The sequence below is a fragment of the Ammospiza nelsoni genome, chromosome 28, assembly GCF_027579445.1.
Source record: "Ammospiza nelsoni isolate bAmmNel1 chromosome 28, bAmmNel1.pri, whole genome shotgun sequence".
In the NCBI taxonomy this organism is placed as follows: Eukaryota; Metazoa; Chordata; class Aves; order Passeriformes; family Passerellidae; genus Ammospiza; species Ammospiza nelsoni.
In genome coordinates this window covers 5,332,947-5,351,934 of record NC_080660.1, presented here as the reverse complement: position 1 = coordinate 5,351,934, position 18,988 = coordinate 5,332,947, and positions in this window count along the sequence as shown.

Below are 18,988 nucleotides of genomic sequence, written 5' to 3'. Positions count from 1 at the left end.
TGGGTTACACATGCACATCAAGCCAGTACAATGAAAGCCAACACTAACATATTACTGCATTTAAGCATCAAAGTAATAAATCTCTTACAGCTGGCATTTTCCTGGGACCCAATCAGATTGTACCTTCTTTTTGTTAATTTTTAGTAACTGTTATCTCTTGCTTTTTCCTCCTGTCCATGAACATCTGCAGGGAGGTGGGGGTGCAAGCCCTCCTATCACTTTCTTTTTTGGCATTACAACTTTTAAATGTTTTATTATTTTCAAATATTGATTGCTGTATCAATATTGATTACAGTTTCAATTTTGCGGCACGAATCATACCTATTTACCACAAGTGGAATCCTTTTGTTTTCACTGCTTTTCAAGACTATAAAAAAAATATTGGTGCTGGGTGATTCAGAGTCAGCCCGTGTGTGTTAAGTGTAGTCTACAGTGGATAAAGAGAAGGAAAAGAGAAGTACTAATACATCCTGCTAAGTTTGGAAATTTAGATAGCATGAAGAATAAATAACACAAGAAGTAAAGATGGTATTAAAAAGAGTCCACTAGAATGTAATTTAGCAGATGAGAATGATTTGGGAGGAATTCCGGAGGGTAATTTTTCAAGGAAAGGTAATCTGATTAAATACTCTTACCCAAAAGTAGGCTTGGTATTATTTAGAAAATGATGAAAAGTGACCCCCTAAGGGAAAGCTATGATCCATTGTTACAGTTGATGTTATTTTTAAGACAAGAAGAAAAATGAGATCCTGTGATATATGCAGACATGTTTTTTACCCTGAAGAATAGACCTGAGTGTCAGAAAGAATGTGCCTTTGATTTGGCCCCGCAGGACTTTTAGTCCTAACTTTGGAAAGAGATAAGAGGCAGAAAAGAAAGAGATGTCGTTCAGCATTCAGCATAAGGCAGAGATGTTTGAAATTGGCTCCAATGCACCAGGAAGATTGTGTTCTAGGTGTCCAAGACTTACAGCCGAGTTAGTCCAGGCTAGCTCAGGTACAGTCCCCCTCGGGCAACCACTCTGCCCCCTGAATGAAAGCCAAATGTCAGTGAGGGTGAGATGAATAATCCAGGTGAGGGGACAATTTCAGAGACCCCCAGTGACAAGCAACCCAAAGAAATAAAACCAAGAAAGCTTTGCTTTTAGTCAGCCCCTAAAGGCAAGTCTTGAGTCCCCAAGGAAAAGCCATGTGGGTGAACATCTGATTTTGTACTAGCGGCCTGAAGAGTTGGTGGAAAAAAGCTAAAATGTATAGAGAAAACCCTAGCAAAGTATTAAAAAGATTGGAGTCCATAGTCAAGAGTCAAGAGCCAGAATGAGGTGATACTGATTTCATGTTGACAGAGCTAAAAAAACCAGCAAAAGAGTTGGTGATCAAGGTAGCCAGAGCACGTGTGCAGGGACAAATTGCTAGTGGAGCCTTACAAGGTACAGTGGACCAGCTGTGTCCTATTGTAAGCCCTTTGTGGGATGTGAACGATGCAGGCAGCTGTGCAATGTTAACCAGATACCAGGACATAGTCACATTGGAATTAAAAAATGCCATTCCAAAAGCAATAACTTGGTCAGTAATAGATAACGTTACACAGGGACAGGACGAGTCACCCACTGACTTTGTGGACAGGCTCTGAGCATCTGCACGTAAAGGCACAGCCCTGAATGCCTGATGAGATATGGGAAAGCAGCAGCGGGTTTCCCTGATGTCAGGGCAATCTAGCCCAGATGTCAGGCAGAAATCTCAGAAGCTGGAAGAGCCTGTAAAGAGAGACTTAAAGGCATGAATGAGAAAAGCATAGAAAGTGTACGATAATCAAGAGAGAGAAAAAGAGCTCCCTGCAGCCATGGTGGCAGCTCTGGATCAGCACCAGGGAGAGGACGGATGTAGGCGTGGTTGAAGCAGAGGCAGGGGCAAAAATAGCAGAGGCAGAGGAGGTTCGAAGCAGCCACAGACCAAGCTGGGGCCAAATCAATGTGCATCTTGTAAGAAATCAGGACACTGGAAATAGGGCACCAGTGCCCAGAGTTAGCAGACAAAGTACACAAAACTCTTGCAGCCACTCTAGATGATAAGAAATGACCAAGACTGGCAATTCTTACCCTAGCAGGCCACCGGTTAAAATACAGCTAAAGAATGATGAAGAAGTTGAAATTTTAAGAAATAGTGGAGACACATTTTCACTCTTGAATCAAGCACTGATACCCAAAAGTGAAAACTATCTTCAAGCAATAGGAGCAACTACGGGGCAGCCAGAAAATGCATTCTTCCTGAAACCACTTTGATGTAAAATCAAGAAGAAAATGGGAATACATTAGTTTCTTTATTTACCAAATTCACTCAAATCTGTCCTATGCAGGGATTTGCTTGAAAATTTAGAAGCAACAGTTCCATTTAGAAAAAGAAAGACAAATGAGCGGTTTTAGCAGTAGGACTGACAATTGACACCAGACCAACAAACAAGAATAACTAGTTAGAGCAAGTACTGAATCAGGTGTACCCAAGACTATGGGATACTGATAGCCCAGGAAAATCAAAATGAGCAGACCCTATGAAAATTGAGCTAGAGACAAGAGTTAGGCCAGTAGTCAGAAAGCAATACCCTTGAAGATTAGAAGCTATGAAAGGAATAGAGCCAACAATCAATTAAATCCCTGACATCAGGACTATTGGAAGAATGGCAGTCAAAATTTAACACTGCTAGATCAGCAATAAAGAAACCTAATGGAACTTAGAGACTAGTGCCAGATTTCAGGCAATTAATGGTTTATACCTAACTGCCTTACTAGCTAAACTTGGAGATGATTGGTGCGGGGAATGTCCATGGGCAGGTGCTGTCAAGAGCCGTTCCCTCTTGGTCTGAGAGACAGTTCCCCCAGCCCACCTTACTCCCAAACCCGGAGGTTGTAACATGCGCTCGACCGGCAGCCGAAGGAGGGCTCCCTACACCGTGTCTGATGCAACAGGGTTTACTGAAGGTAGGTCAGAGGGTGCAGGTTGGGTGAGGGTGAGAAGAGGGACAGGAAGAGGCAGGAGCACAAGCACTGTAACATGACACCTAAGGCACCTGCAAGCTGCTGGGGAAACCTCAAGTATGCTCAGTGAGCCACATGTGCCCTCAGCATTGGGACAGCCACCTTTCCCTCAGTGAGCCTCACATCCCAGGGTCAGCAAATCAAGAGGCACCAGGCATGCTGTAGGTGACTCAGAGCGAGTGCAGTGGGTCATGGTGGGCAGGGGCCAGAAGCAGGCAGAAAGCCATCGGGGCTGGGGAAAAGGCTCCGCTCTGCTTACAGCGTGGGCTGAGAGCTGGGAGAGCTCCATTTCCCCCTTGAGATGTTGGAGAGGGGGCCTTTCACCCTCCTGATAGGGCTGCCTCTGGCTGCAGGCAGCCAGAGGAGTACGAGGACACAAGGCCGAGAGCAGCAAAGCAAAGAGCCAGCCGAGCACAGCACAGGGAGGTGGCCCAGTGCAAAGCCAGCGTGGCACTCTGAAGGTGCCCGCTGCACTCTCATGTGTGCCTGGCCTGGGAAGGACAGGAATGTCCATGGTCCAAGAGGGCCTTTCTGTGGCCCATGTGGGCTCAAAGCTGCTGCTCTTCTGGCTCCATGGGGCCTAAAGCCACAGAGCTTGGCCTCCCCCACAGTAAGAGGAACAAGACTTGGATATCAGGCAGTGGAGCTCAATGCCTAAGGCTGAGGGGTGGGGGGCTCCAGTCTGGAGCACAGGGAGGGCACACTCCCAGCCCCACAACAGCTGGCCTCACAGACCTGAAAGGCCAGGTCCAGGGTTCCACACCTGATTCCAGGGCGTCCCTCCAACCGGCTACCGACCCGGAAGCGCCAGAGCCGCCGGCTGTCGGGATCAAGGCAGCTGCCAGGGGGCTGCTTATGGCCTCTGCCAGCCAATTGCTCAGGGCTTAGCAGTGCCTCAGCCCCTTAGCAGTGCCCCAGCCTGGCCAAGCTTGCTGGCAGCAGCGCCGCAGCCCCAGAGCAGCTCCAGAGGAGCCCCATCCAGAGGCACCTGGGAGCCCTCAGCACTGCAGCCAGCAGCTGATAGGCAGAAGGACATGGATGGCCCTTCCTGCCCGGCACAGGGCTTGTTCCCATTTCCAGGCACCGCTCTAGCAGGGATCCCCGAACTTTCCCAGGACCCTAAAATGATCCCAAACATCTCTGTACAGCCCTCTGGAAGCTCTCCGAGCCCTCCGGGACATCCCAGTGCCATCCCAGTTTTCCTCAAAGCCCACTCTGGATGACCCTGGAACAGAACCAAGACCCTCTATATTCTCCTAGGATGCCCAGCCAAGGTCACTGTGGGCTCAGCTTCCCCCAGCTCAGGGGACCTGTATTACTGCACCTGAGTGGGTGCAGCTGGTGAGAGAGAGACGGTGAATCTTGTATCTTGATCAGAAGGCATATTTATTAAGATACTATATATAATACATTATGACTATACTAAATAGAATATAGAGAGAGGTTTGCAGAGCTGCTAGCTAAGCTAAGAATAGATAGAAAAGAATCCACAACAAAGCTGTGGCCAAAGACTCAGTCCCCTGGCTTGCACTGGTGATTGGCCCTTAATTATAAACATAGAAAATGAGCCAATCAAGGTGTTCCTGTTGCATTCCCCAGCAGCTGATAATAATTGTTTACCTTCTCTTCGGGGGCCTCTGGCCTCCCGAAGACGCAGAAATCTGAAAGAAAGGATTTCTGTGGAGAAATGTCTGTGACATCTCACCTTTCTAAATTGTATAAAATAAAAGAAAAATGCTGATGTGGAATGAACAGGAAATTCCTTCACCTATAAAATATAGAAGACTAATAAATCACTAAAACAATCCTACAATATAAGAAAATTGCCAAAAACAATGCAAAGGAAATTGAAGTCCATGCAGCTGAGTTTCAGGAGCAGTCCAAGAGCCGAAGTTGTTTCCCTTGGAATATCTGAGAGTCCTTTTGGTCCTGAAACAGACTTCTGCAAAAGAGTTCCATCAATAGTCATCAAAAACCATTGACAGTCTTGTCGACGGAAGGAGACCCAGACATCAATTTGATCATCACAGGCCCAATTTTATTGATCAGTACGGCGGGTTAAATACAGTTCATAATGAGCTTCATACATATTGCAAAAGTTGAGCTCAGCATTGGTCAGTTACATATCAGCACCTACGCCTACTTCTGCATTCCTATGGTTCTACTTTTGATACTTTTCACATATTCTCAGGATATATTCAGGACTAATCTCTACTCCCTCTCCTCATGTTGCAGCAAGGTCACTGCTGACCTTTCCTTTTAGCTTGCTGACTGCTGACTTTTCTCCTTCAGCTTAACCAGCGGCATTATTTCAGTATGGCCTTTCTCAGCTAACCAATTATTAATAATTCTCTCCACACAGTCTTAATACAATTTTAAACAATTTGTACAATTTTGAAATGTCCTTTCTGCTGTCCCTGCAGTGCTTCAGCGCTTCAGAGCTGCTGGCCAGTATTTTCAATCTTTTTTATTTTTTTTTTAATTTTATTTTTTGAATTGAAAAGCAAAAGAGCAGCAGCCGGGCAGAGCAGTGCCAGAGAAGGAAAGGCCCTGGGGGCCCTGGCCCATGCTGGACCAGGTACCCCAAAACTGGCTCACAAAGGGGGGACCCGGACCGGTATGACAAACCAGAATCCCCAAAAACATAAGGAGGCCTCGCAGTGGGCCCGGCCCAGGAATTTCCTGAGCCAAACGGCCCAGGCCAAACTCATAAGGAAGGCTGTGTATATCCACAGGCCTGAACCCTGCTGCCAGCACAATGGCAGCACGGGTAGTGAGATGCTTCCTTTCCCCTAAACCACTGAGGCATGCCAGCAGCAGGGAAATAGAAGCCTTCCCCAGCAATCCCATCTGGGGTATGGAGATGTTTGTTTCCCACAGCAAACCAGCTATGGTCTCCTCCAACTGTGCCCTCTCCCTCTGCAATGCATCGGGTTTGTCTCTCATCCGCCCCATGGCATCATCCCCATCCCCTCCGGGCTGGGGATCAAAGGCAGAACTCTCTGGATGCACCTGCCCCCCCATGCCACTAGGACACAAGAGAGGCGGCGGCCTCCATGGGACAATCCCCGAAAAACCACCCCCCAAACCGCCGAGAATGCTGATCTTAAAAACAGGCAGCTGGACTGCTGCAACAGTGAGCTGGCGGGCAGCCCCCGCTCCACGGAAGGAGAGACCCCCTGCCGGGACGGCTGCCGGGGCAGTCTCTGACAACGACAAAGCCACTGGGACGTCCGGTGGAAGCAGCGGGGGGGAAGCCGGAACTGGGGAGGGAACCGCGCTGAGCGTGGGATCCGCCGCGGGCTGCTCCGAGGGTCCCGCAGGTTCAGCGGCATTTTCAGCCCCATCCTGAACAGGAACTGTCTCGGCTGGAGGAGGCGGGTGTGGGATCTCAGCACCTCAGGATGGAGGTGCAGAGAGGCCGAGACCACCCTTGGGGAGCTCGGGAATCCTGGAATGTTGCCAGAACTGTCTGGTGGCAGGATTTTGATCCTACACAGGAGATGAGACCTGTATGAGGACTGGGAGGATTCCACTGGGTGAATGGTGAAGGGATAAGTTAGTTAAAGTGTAAAACACAGGGTTTAGGATTTTGGTACAGGGGGGTCTAAAGAAGTAAGATGGAGGAATTGGGGCGTGTCCTGTCCTTCTTCTTCTTCTTCTTGGCCTCCATCTTCTGTGGTGGTGGTGGCACTTGGGGATTGGTCATTACTAAAAGTGCACCGGTTAATAAGGGTAGAAGGTATTGGAGTAAAATGATAAATATTGTACACGTAACTTAGGGTATAAAGATAAGTGACCGCCCGGGGGCTTCGGGAGTGTGCCCATGGCTGACTTGCTGTGCAGACCTCTGTCGGGCTGAAAGAAAATCTTTTAGATAAACAATTAATAAACACCAAGACCGAGACAAGATCAGAAGTCTCTCCTCGTCCTTTGAAGCGTCGGCTCTCCAAGGCCATCCCTGGGAATTCCCTGAGAATTCCAGAGCACCTAAAACAGCAGCAGAAAACCTAACAAGCCTAAACAGCCGAGAAACCGAGCAAATGTCATCTCTGAGCTATCTCAGGACATAAATCAGCCAGAAGAACGCCGAAAAATTAACAGGCGGGGACGCGCGGGAACACGCTGTTGCTGCGTCCCTTGGCTCTGAAAGCGGCGGCAGGCACGGCAGCAGTGGAGCCGCGAGGAGCGGCGGAGCGTCGCTGTTGCTTAGCAACAGGTCAATCGGCGAAAGTGCTGTCTCTTCTGCCTTCTCCGACACAGGCTCTTGTGGGGGCAGGGAGGCCGGTGAAACCGCAGGCGGGACCTCCTGGAGAGGCGGAGACGGGATCTCCTGGAGAGACCGGTGCCGCCCCCATGTCTGAAGGCGGAGTCTGAGAGGCCGGCACTGGCTTGAGCGGCCGCTCCCATCCCCCCGTAGAGAGAGAAGGGGGGGAAGGAGAAGACTCCATCTGAGCATGCTCCAGAGCAAGAGTAAAAAAAACTTCTTCTCACCGTGAAGTTTCAGCCCCCCCCGCCGCAAAGCAGGGGGGGGGAAAAAACCCAAAGTCATCACCCACCGGGTCTTCTGCCAAGGGCGGTGGAAACGGAGCTTGGCCATAACAATTAGAAATCCATTGAAAGGCAGCTGCTCTGCGTTTCAGGACTGGGAAAAGCTTTATAAATGCTGGGTAGATAGAAGGCAGGACACGTCCCTGACTCCATATGAACTGGAGAATGGAGTCCATGCACTCCCAGACAAAAGCATCTAAAGCATACAGAATATCAGCAAAGAACCCAAAAAGCTTTGCCCATCGAAAGAATTCATAGATATCTGTTTCTGACAAAAAGCAACCATCTTCTCTGCACCAATATTTCCAGAGGGCTATGAGATTTTCCTCTGAAGGGGAGAATTGAATCTCTTCTGGCAAGGCATGTGTCTGCCAAACGAACAGCCACAAGCTACGAAGGGCTGGTTCATCAGGGATAGAAAAGTGAACAGTACCTTTTGAAAGAGTCCAGCTTGCTCTGGCCAGCCCCACAGGTCTGCTGCTCTTTTCCATCATCTTTCCTGATGGTTTTCCAGAAGAAAGGTTCTCTTTGTGGTCAGCCTTGGCTGTGAACTCTGTCCAAATCAGGATCTTCAGTTCTTCAGCTCCTGGCTTGAATCCACTTTTGTGGTCACTTCAAAGCAACCATCAAATGCCACACATACAGGATTTTACCCAGTGCAGCAATTTTGCTCCTCTGGTCTTATTAAATTAATCTTTGCTCTGACACGAGGGGTCACCAAATATTACCATGCCTGAGTGGGTGCGGCTGGTGAGAGAGAGACGGTGAATCTTGTATCTTGATCAGAAGGCATATTTATTAAGATATTATATATAATACATTATGACTATACTAAATAGAATATAGAGAGAGGTTTGCAGAGCTGCTAGCTAAGCTAAGAATAGATAGAAAAGAATCCACAACAAAGCTGTGGCCAAGGACTCAGTCCCCTGGCTTGCACTGGTGATTGGCCCTTAATTATAAACATAGAAAATGAGCCAATCAAGGTGTTCCTGTTGCATTCCCCAGCAGCTGATAATAATTGTTTACCTTCTCTTCGGGGGCCTCTGGCCTCCCGAAGACGCAGAAATCTGAAAGAAAGGATTTCTGTGGAGAAATGTCTGCGACAGACCTGGGTAGTGCCAATCTCTTTCCCCACTCTGAGGGCTTCTCCTCAGTCCAGGACCCCCATCACCCCCATTGTCACCCACCCTGTGGTGCCACCAGTGACAGCCCCTGCCACGAGCAGGAGCAGGAACAGGAGGGTCCTGCCAACATTCACAGCCACAGCTGGGGACAGAGGGGACACACCCTGGGGGTCCTGAACATCCCAGCGACCCAGTGTGGTGCCACCTGTGACCCAGGGTGAGCCAGGTGTCACCTACAGGACCAGCTCTGGGCTGAGTGCCTTGAACACACAGTGCCCATCCTGTCCCAGTTGGTTGGTGGCCATGCATTTGTAGGTGCCTGAATGTCTCACATCAATGTCCCCAAGCTCCAGGAGGGGACCCCGAGCCACCTCCTGCCTGTTGTGCAGCCAGGTGACAAGTGCTGAGCCCACCTGCTCTGAGCAGCGCAGGGTCATGGCTTCACCTGCATGTACCTGGTGTGACAGGGGACCAGGGGTGATGGTGGATTTGCCACGGGCACTGCGGGGAGAGAGACAGGGCTGAGGGCACTGGGCAAGGTGCTATAGGGGTGCTGTGGTTGGAGTCACCCCCAGCCCGAGGGTCCTGTTCACCCAGGACGGTGACATTCAGGAGGACACTCAGCCACGCTGTCCTGGCATCGCTACTGGCCACTGTAATTGTCCCCAACATGGCGCAGCTCCAGGTGGGGGCCGGTGCCTGGCAGTGCCCCTGAGCCCTCCCGGTGCCAGGAGGACAGAGGACCTGTCCCAGCAGCCACCGCACAACTCAGCACCAGGCGGTCCTCGAGTGCCATCTCTGCCCCTGGGTGGCTGCGCCCACTGGGGGACCCCTGAGTGTGGGACCTCTGCAGGAGGGGGGGGACACCAGGGGACAGTGAGGGACCTGGCGGGGGTGGGGGGGGTGTCAGGGAGGGGCAGGGGAACCCCAGTGAGGGCGAGGGGGCGCAGGGATGAGGGGTATGGAAAGGAACCCTGAGGAAGAATGGGTGGTTCAGGGAGAGGACACTTGGAGAGGAAGAGGGGGAACTTCAGGAAGGGGTTGGTGTGGGGCACTGTGGGGGTGTTGCTATAGAGCATGACAGAGCAGAAAACACCACAACTCCATCAGAAGGATGTAAAAGAGAGATTTATTATAATTTTTTTATAGTTTTTCAAGATACTTACATTTACTTAAAAGACACATTTAGTGCCCGTTGGTCGTAAAATAGAAACAAAATTCTCAGTAGGTGTACAAGGAGCCATGTCATTCTGGGAGCCAGCTAGAGTCTGTATCTTTTAACTTTCTCTCCTTCATCATGTCTCCATAGTGACAGCCTCGGTGTCTTCCTCTGGAGAGATACAGGGCTTTCCTTATCTTTAGGAAGCCTTTACCGGCTCACAAGAACAGCACAAAATGCCTTTCCTACAATTCCCCCTTTTTGTCTTTCACCCACAAACACAACTGCTAAGGACTTTTGCAGGGTCCTTGCAATAATCCAAGCAGACAGAGGATCCACTCTTCATTCACTTACAGATAACCAACTTCTGCCAACTCCACAACACACACCCTCACAATCCTAACATTCATATACAAACAAGGCCTATAGAAACAGATCTTCAAATACCGTTACATACCTCACAATATTCAGATGACACGTTTGTAGCAGAATGACACCTTCACCTCTAATCAAATAACTTTCTCCCACACAGAATCAGAGACCAAGTCATCTGCCTAGTCACCACTTAGAACCAAGTAGCATCCACTTAACTTTACAACTGGTTGCTGCTCTCATAACCAACCTAGTTGCTCGAAGTGTGGACTTCAGCTACTAATTCAACCCTTATGCAAAGGCAACATTTCTCCCTGAGGTACATCAAATTCCCTTATTTTTGGAACTGTGTGTGCCCTGCAAAAGGAAATGGTACAAGACACATTTCTCAGTACTACCGACCTCTCTATAAGAGAATTCAAAAAGAAGCAAAAGTAACATCCATTACCTTAAATTTTTGATTTTCAGGGTAAGCCTGTAACTCCCTTTACTCTGTCTTGAATTACCATCTTTCCCATACATTCCTTGAGGGTCCATGATTCCATCTGCCTAATAATCAACGCAATTACCTACTCATTTTGCTTCCGCTGTAGAACTACCCATCCTGTCCTTTTCTTCGTGCTCCAAATAAGGTTTAACGAAATCAACAGAGACACAACAAGGTCCATTTTCTCTTAAAATGCATGCATATCCTCTTCCCCATGTTACTAATTCCACTGGGCCAGTCCACCTTTCTGTGGTTAAGTCTTTTACCCATACCTTAATACCTTTCTTAAAGCTTGGCTGTTTTGAATTCAAAGATGGAAAATGATAGAATATAGGAGACACATGTAAGGCAGGTAAAGGATGCAGAAAGTTTAAGACATAAATGGCTTTGTCTAATCTCACTTGAAACTATTCCCTTTGCATTCCCCATTTTTGTTTTTGTACCTAGCACTTCAACACACCATGATCACGTCCAATAATTGCTTGGCCTGTTGAGGCATGAGGAGTACCACGAGGAATGATCAACACCCCAGGCACAAAAAACCACCTGGAATTTCTTTGAAACATATGCCGGGCTGTTATCCATCTTTACATGTGATGGAATGCCTAAGATGGAAAAGGTGTGGCAAAAATGATGAATAACATCCCGAGCTGTTTCACCTGCCAACGCTGAGGCAACCATGGCATGAGAAAAGGTGTCAATTGTAACATGAACATATTTTGACAGCCAAATTCAGGCATTTTTGTAACATCCGTTTGCCATTCTTGCAAAGGGAGTAAGCCTCTAGGATTAGTACCGTAATATTGTGAAACATGAGATGTATGACGATGAGGGCAAGAAGAAATAATTGACTTTGCTTCACTATGTGATAATTTAAATTGCTGCCATGGTGCCTGAGCATCCTGATGAAAAAATTGGTGAGATAGAACAGCTTGCTATAACACATTAGGCACCATTTTTACTGCTGAGGCAGCCACAAGCGAATCCACATAGGTGTTACCTTCAACAAAGAATCCAGGTAGCGATGTATGGCTACAAATATGCATAATAAAATAAGAATGCCTTTGATTATGAATAACAGTCCACAATTTCAACAACATAACAAATAATGGTTTCTCCTTTACATTATACAACACAGCTTGGTCCAACTGTATTACTAAATTAGCATCATGAACAGAATCAGTAACTATATTTACAGAACTAGGAAATAAGGTAAAGGCTAAGAGTATGGGACAAAGTTCAATTAATTGAGGAGACCCTTGTTGAACCACTACTTCATATTCCTAGTGGTCATCTTTCTTCCAGGCTACAGCAGCTTTTCCAGTTCTTCCTGATCCATCTGTAAAAACTGTCACAGCTTCCCCTGGCACAGAAGAGCAAAGTTGTTTCCCCTGAAGAGGAATCCTCTTAGTGAAATTCAAAATAGGATGAGAAGGTGTGCTGGTCTGAGTGGGAAATGGGAATTCTGGGATGCTGCAGTCAAACCAATGGGTGCTCAGATTTTAATATTGGCACCTGATGTAGCCAGTGAGGTTTGGACACACCTCTGAGAACACACAGGAGTTAAAAACCAGAGCTGCGGCCCTGGGAAGTTCTCTTGAGACTTCGAGGGAAAGAAATCAGATCTCCCTCCCCCGTCCAGCTGCTGCTGCTGGGCAGGGGAGGGGCAGCCATGTGGTAGGCCTGGGCTGGACAGAGATGTGGGGGGTGAGGAGGCCCTTGAGGATGGAAGGGTGGAGGAACAGCAAGAGACATCAGGCAGCCACCCGACCTCCCCAGGAGAGAGAGAGGGAGAGCTGGCATCTGAATTTGATAGCGGCCAGCCCAGCAGGTGAAGGGGGGGAGTGCGGCGAGCTCTAGGACAAGCAGAGACTGAAATTTTTAACCCTTTTCTTGCATGATTGAAACCTTGCAAATGCTGATCCTCCTGAAGCTGAATGAGAGGAGAGATAAGAGATGAGATAAGAAGGGATTAGCCACGAAGAAAATTGAGAAGACTCTTGAGTGAGGGGAGAGATTATAGAGTAGCCTTTTGGCTGGACTTTTCTTGTGTAGCCATAGACGGAACCATCTTTTTTCCTGTGACATAGAGACTTCATTTAGGGGGAGGCAGTGCCTCAGAACCAGGAGGGTTCAGTGTGGGTACCCCTCAGCCCCAGCGGGTGAAAAAACTAGAGGAGACAGATGTCCTGAAGGAAAGACTGTGCCTTTTTTAGAGTGAAACAAGGCATCCTTGAAAGACAACCCTAGAAGCAGCTCTGGTCCATGCGCAGTAGTGAAAGCACTAAGCATAGAAGGAAGGTGTCACGATAGCAAAGAACTTTCCGAGCAGTGCTGAGTGACATAGAAGCACACAAAGCTTCAACGTGTTTCCAGGAGAAGCCTATAGTGCAAGAAGGACTCCTCTCCTCTTGATGAACTGAAGATTGAGTATTCTAAAGAGTGGTGCTAGACTGAGAGTTAGTGATTTAGGATAATGTATTGCATTGAGAAATTTGGTGGGGGGAAGGAGGAAAATGCTTTTGTAAGGTTTTCATTTTCCTTGTATTTTTTTTTCTTCTTTTCTTGTAGTTTAGTTAATAAAGTTTTCTTTATTTCTAAGCAAGAGTCTGCTTTGCTTATTCCTGGTCACATCTCACAGCAGACACCAGAGAGAAGGTATTCTCATAGAGGCACTAGCATTGTGTCAGAGTCCAACCATGACAGAAGGTAAATGATATACTATTTGACCTGTAAAGGAAGATAAAGCAGATTGTAGCTCATGATTGTTTTGAAAACACCACTCAAAATACCATTGTTGTACTTGTATGACAATAGTTACAGGATCACGGCCTAAGGTGTCATGGTAGCATCTGCGACCTTTGATAATGATGTCTGCAAAAAGCTTATACAGACCTGGAGCTGTTTTTCAGGACCTGAAAGATAAAAATATCCACTCCAAAATATGCAATTTTTCTTCCCTTTTATCATTCTGTTGACACAACAATCTGCATGATATTTCATCATCTCTGAAAATAAAGAATTGCACACCAACAGAAACATCTATCCTTGTAACAAATCCAGATGTCAAGGCCAATTCAACCTCTACAGCCTTTTTTGCTGCAGTGGTCAAATGTCTCTCATCAGTAGAGGAAGTTATCCCTGATAGTAGGTCATACAAACGTTGTAGTTGGTGATTAGTTATCCCCAAGTATGGCCTAAGCCAACCTATTGCACCAACCAATCTCTGCACATCAGCAGAGGTTTTAATTTCAATGTCCAATTTTACAGGTTGAGACAGAATTTGTCTATTGGCGATTATCAACCCCAAATATTTCCAAGGCATCTGTCTTTGAACTTTCTCTGGGGCGATAACCAAACCAACTAGAGTGTGCATATTGTCCAGCAGTTTGAGGGCATTGGGTCTTCACATGCCCTGATTCTTCACAAGCAGAACATGTGGGTGAGGACTTCATGACTTTTGCCAAAGAAGCCTTTTTTTGCACAACCGAACAAACCTTTGAGCAAGCAACTACAAGATCAGACAGCAAGGGATCTCCTGGTAAAGAATCAATAATTCCCCTGCAATCATCGTTTGCATTTTCCCATGCCAGCTGTCTGCATAAAACTTACCTCAACTTATCATCTTCTACTTGCTTCTCAAGGGCTGCAGCAACCCTCTCCAAAAACTGCAGAAAAAGTTCCTTCACCCCTTGCTGGATGGTAATCTACCTTGGTTTAGGAGCTACCATCTCCATTGTTTTAAGTAAGGCACTCATACCCAGCTGCTGGGCCTGTGCCAGAACCAGGGGGTCCCATCTTGCCTGCAAATCCAGGTTAGAGAATGGTCCATTGCCCAGGAAGGCATCAACTCCCACAGCATGACGTGGATCCTGCTGAGGTAACTGCATATTGTCCAATGCTACAATGTGCTTCCAGGTAGCTTGAGACATTGAAACACACCATACTGCACTGGCTGAAACAGAATCCTAGCAAGGTGAACAATATCATAAGATGCGAGTACATCAGCATTTAGAACATGAATCACTTGCATCACCTGCGAAGAGTTGACACCATACTGATCTACTTTTGACTGAAAGTCCTGTACAACCCTCCATGCAAAAACCTGATGACTATCTTGTTGTCCTTAGTTAGGAGCAGCTTTGAAAAGAGGAAAAGCCACAAGCCCACCAGAAGCAGCAGCAGCAGCCATCTCCATCCTTTTAGGTGGACCTTTTTTCTCTAACAAATTCCAATCTCCCACTTCAGCTGCTTTCATTCTCACAATCTCCCAAAATTGCAAAGGGTGTCAAGGAGTCACAGCCCCCCTGCAGGGAGGCAGAGTCCAAGAAACAGCTGGCCTGGATCTACTACGAGGTCTAACAGATTCTTGCATCTTTTTAGGTGTACTTATAACTGGCAGTTCTTCATCAGAGCTATCTAGATGAAGAAGGACACAATGTTAAGGATTGCATTTGTTCAACCAGTTCAGGAGGGAGGACAGGAGAAGATGGATCAACAGGGGATTGAGCAGAGGCAGACGACTTGAAGGAGGGCAGAGAAGGGGTGGATGGCTCAGGGGAAAGTGAGGAGGGGGAGGGAGCAGCTGATGCACAGGAGGGGGAGGGGAGAGCAGATGGCCCAGGGAGAGACAAAAGGGCCAATAACCCAGTCTGTTTTTCACTTCACTTCTTCTGTAGCTTCATTTTTGCTAACTGCTGTGCAAGTGTAAGATACTTCGGTTTAGTACTCAGTTCAACTAACTGCTGAGCAGGTGAACTATACACAGCTTTAACGTCGTCTTTTGGAGATAAATACCAAGAAACACTCTTAGCCTGCCATTTGATTGTCACCATAGCAAACCCTGGGGAACCCTCCACAGCAGCTGCAGCAGCCTCCTTAGGGGGAGATTCATCAACAGGTTCAGCCTCATCCTCCTCCTCTACTTCAGTTTCTTGCTCCAATTCCTGCTCCTCCAGTTCCTCCCCTCTATCTTGTTCTGCTTTCCATTCCTTCAATGCCTCATACAACAGTCTCCAGGAAATAGCCAAATCGACAACCGTCTTATCCCCCTTAGATATCACTTCCCATAGTCTCTTCCAAACCTTTTTCCATGCCCTGACACTGAAGGCATTGTCGGCATCAGCTCCAAAGTCCTGTGATTTACACCATATCAGTCAGCTAAGAAGAGCATAATCAGAAGCTTGAACATTTTTCCTCTTGAATAAAGTTTTCCACATGGACGAAACAGTCTTTTCCTCCTTTGATAAATTATGTCCCATTATTTTTTGTATATAATCACACACCTCGAATCAGATGTCTGAATTAGGTGTGGACCTCCGCAGCATCCTTGCTGCCTTCACTCATTTTTAGGGTACCCTTCAACTTTTTTCTTGCTTTGTTCTTTCTGTTTTTTACAGTCCAGTTGCAATCACAGCGGATGGGCAGCAGATGTCGCTATAGAGTGCGACACAGCGCAAAACACCACAACTCCATCAGAAGGGTGTAAAAGAGAGATTTATTATAACAACATGTTGCTTTTATAGTTATTCAATATATTTACATTTACTTAAGAGACACGTTCACTGCCCGTTGGTCATAAGAAAGAAACAAAGTTCTCAGTAGGTGAACAAGGAGCCACGTCAATTCTGTGAGCCAGTTAGCGTCTGTCTCTTCTAACACCGGCACCTGCAGCACTGGGGTGGCTGTGGGACAGGAGGGTCTCGATGGCAACAGAAGGAACCAGGGGTCCCCCATTGCAATAGAGTGCTCTTGTCACATTGGGATGCACTGGTGTGTGCAGGGGATGCTCCAGTGATGCTCTGGGATGTCCCTGTGTGCAGGGAATAGGCTCTGGTCACACAAGGGGTGTGAGCCATGAAGCTGAGCTCACCCAGAGCTCTCAGGGTTCCTGCTGTTGTCAGGGTATGGGCACAAAGAGCTCTCACCATTTACAATGTGCATGGAGGGGCTGAGCCCATTGCCAGGTGTGTCACACATGTAGGTGCCACTCTAGCTGATGAGACAGGGCTCGTGTCCTTCTGGCCACGAGAGCTGCCCATTCCTGTACCAGGTGGTGCCACCAGGTGGCCCCAAGCCCTGGCAGGTCAGTGTCACCGGGTCCCACAGCACCGCCAACCTCCAGGGGGGCTGCATGAGGATCTGGGTGGTCTGGGCACCTGTGGGTGACAGGGGACACCAGCCTGCCAGGGCCATTGCAGGGCCAGGGACAGTGGGGTGGGGCCATGGCATCTCCCGAGTACTCACCAGCGAGGCTGAGGGTCTGGGCTGGAAGGGAGAAGGGACAGGGCTGGGTGGGGGTGGCACTGCAGGAAGAGGACCACATGGGGGACAAGGTGTGGTTGCTGTCCCCAAACTGTCCCCTTTGGGACACTGGTTCTCATGAGAAAGTGCTCAGGAATGGTCCCCAACAGGTCTGATGAGGCCAGGGACATGTCTGTGCCCCAGCTGCCCACAGCCACATCTGTTGGGAATGGTTTCCCTGGGGATGGGGACAGTGTGGCCACTCTGGGTGGAGGAAGGAAATGGTTCTCGGGGCTTTAGCTGGTCAGAGTGACCCTGAGAAATGTTAGAAAGTCTCTTTTCCCAGCCCAGTGCTCAAAGAAGGAGTCAGAGCTCTTCAGTTCTCGGTCTCAAAGTTGTTTATTGTTCCTTATCTATAAAATTCTTTCTCCTGTCCAGCTGAGATCTGCTGAGCAAGACAGACTGAGGCATTCTGCCTGCCCCCAGGGTGGTGTTATCTTTTTATATTAAAAACTACATGTACAATATTTACAATTACTTTCCAATACCTATCACCTATGTCATGCAGTGAGCTTCTACTCTAAACCAATCTAAAAGTGCCACCATCACAGCAGAAGATGGAGGCCAAGAAGAAGAAGGAGAAAGGCTGGACACACCCAGATCCCTCCATCTTGCCTTCTGAACCCTCATTCTAAAAACCCTAAAAAATTTATTTTTCCACCCGTGACCAACTCATTAATATTCTACTTATACTTTTGTGGCTTGCAGATCTTCATATAAGGTTGGTAACTTTTGCCATGGGTCATAATCAAAACCACCAGCATCTGGGGCTCTGTGCCAAGGTCTCTGAGCCCCCTGGCTGTAGTCCTGGCCATCCAGGACAGCCAGAGGAATGTCCTGAATTCCAACAGCGGTGACACCACAGACACCTGGTGATAGCATGGGTCATCCCCACCAGCCTCATGACACCTGTCCCCATGGCCATGTGCCCATGGCCCTGTGGCCATGATGTTAGCGTTCAAAAACACATAATCACGGGGGATTATATGCTGTGCTTTTTATTAAGAGCTCTGGGAATCGGGGTATATTCAACCCAAATATGACTCCGACCATACATACGAAATGATCATGTTTTATACTCTATCATTACATAACTTTCATGTTAATTATTAAACTTATATTGTTCTATTGTATACATAAATTTAGCTCCTCTCTGAATTTCCAACATAGTTTCTCACTATTCTTCTTATGGTTATATAATAATTACATTTAATTACTAAACAATCATCACATCTAACAATTATATAATTTATCATACTGCTTACGCAGGTGCAGTTGATCTGGGAAAGAACAAAGCTTAACATTTTAGATTCTATCTTTAACTTTTTCCAGGGTTCCACTATCAATGATTCCATTCTGATGGTAGCAGTCTACATGGCCCACCTGAATGGCGCAGGTCCATCTGTCCCTGTCCCCACAGGCGCCCCAGCTCCAAGGTGCCTGTGGCCATATCCTTGTCACCACATCCCCTTCTCTCCATTCCTCTCCCTACATCCCATTCCCACAGACCAGCTGCCATATTCCGGTCCCCTGTTCCTGTCCCCACAGCCACTCCACAACTCTGGTCACACTGGGCTCCATGCCCATGCACTGGTACTGCTGGCCTTGGGGACCTCAGGGGACCCTGCAGCCCCCTGTGCCCCCTCCCCACCAGTCTCTGCCTCACCAGGGCCCATCCCTGGGGCATCAAGCCCATGCCCAGGGCACTCATCCACAGGAGCAGCACCCCCTTCCCAGCCATCCCAGTATCCCCAGCCATCCAGGCTGGCTGTCATTCACTGCCAGGGCCACCTGTCCCCTGGGTGGTGGCTCTTTGGCTAAGGGAGAAGGAAGCGAGGTCACATCTCACCCCCATGTGTTGGTGGCACGTTGTGGGGGCAGGGTGGGCACAGGGTGTTCCCAGGACTGGGGCAATCAGGGAATGTAGGGAGTGAAGGATGGGTGTACCAGGGAAAGGG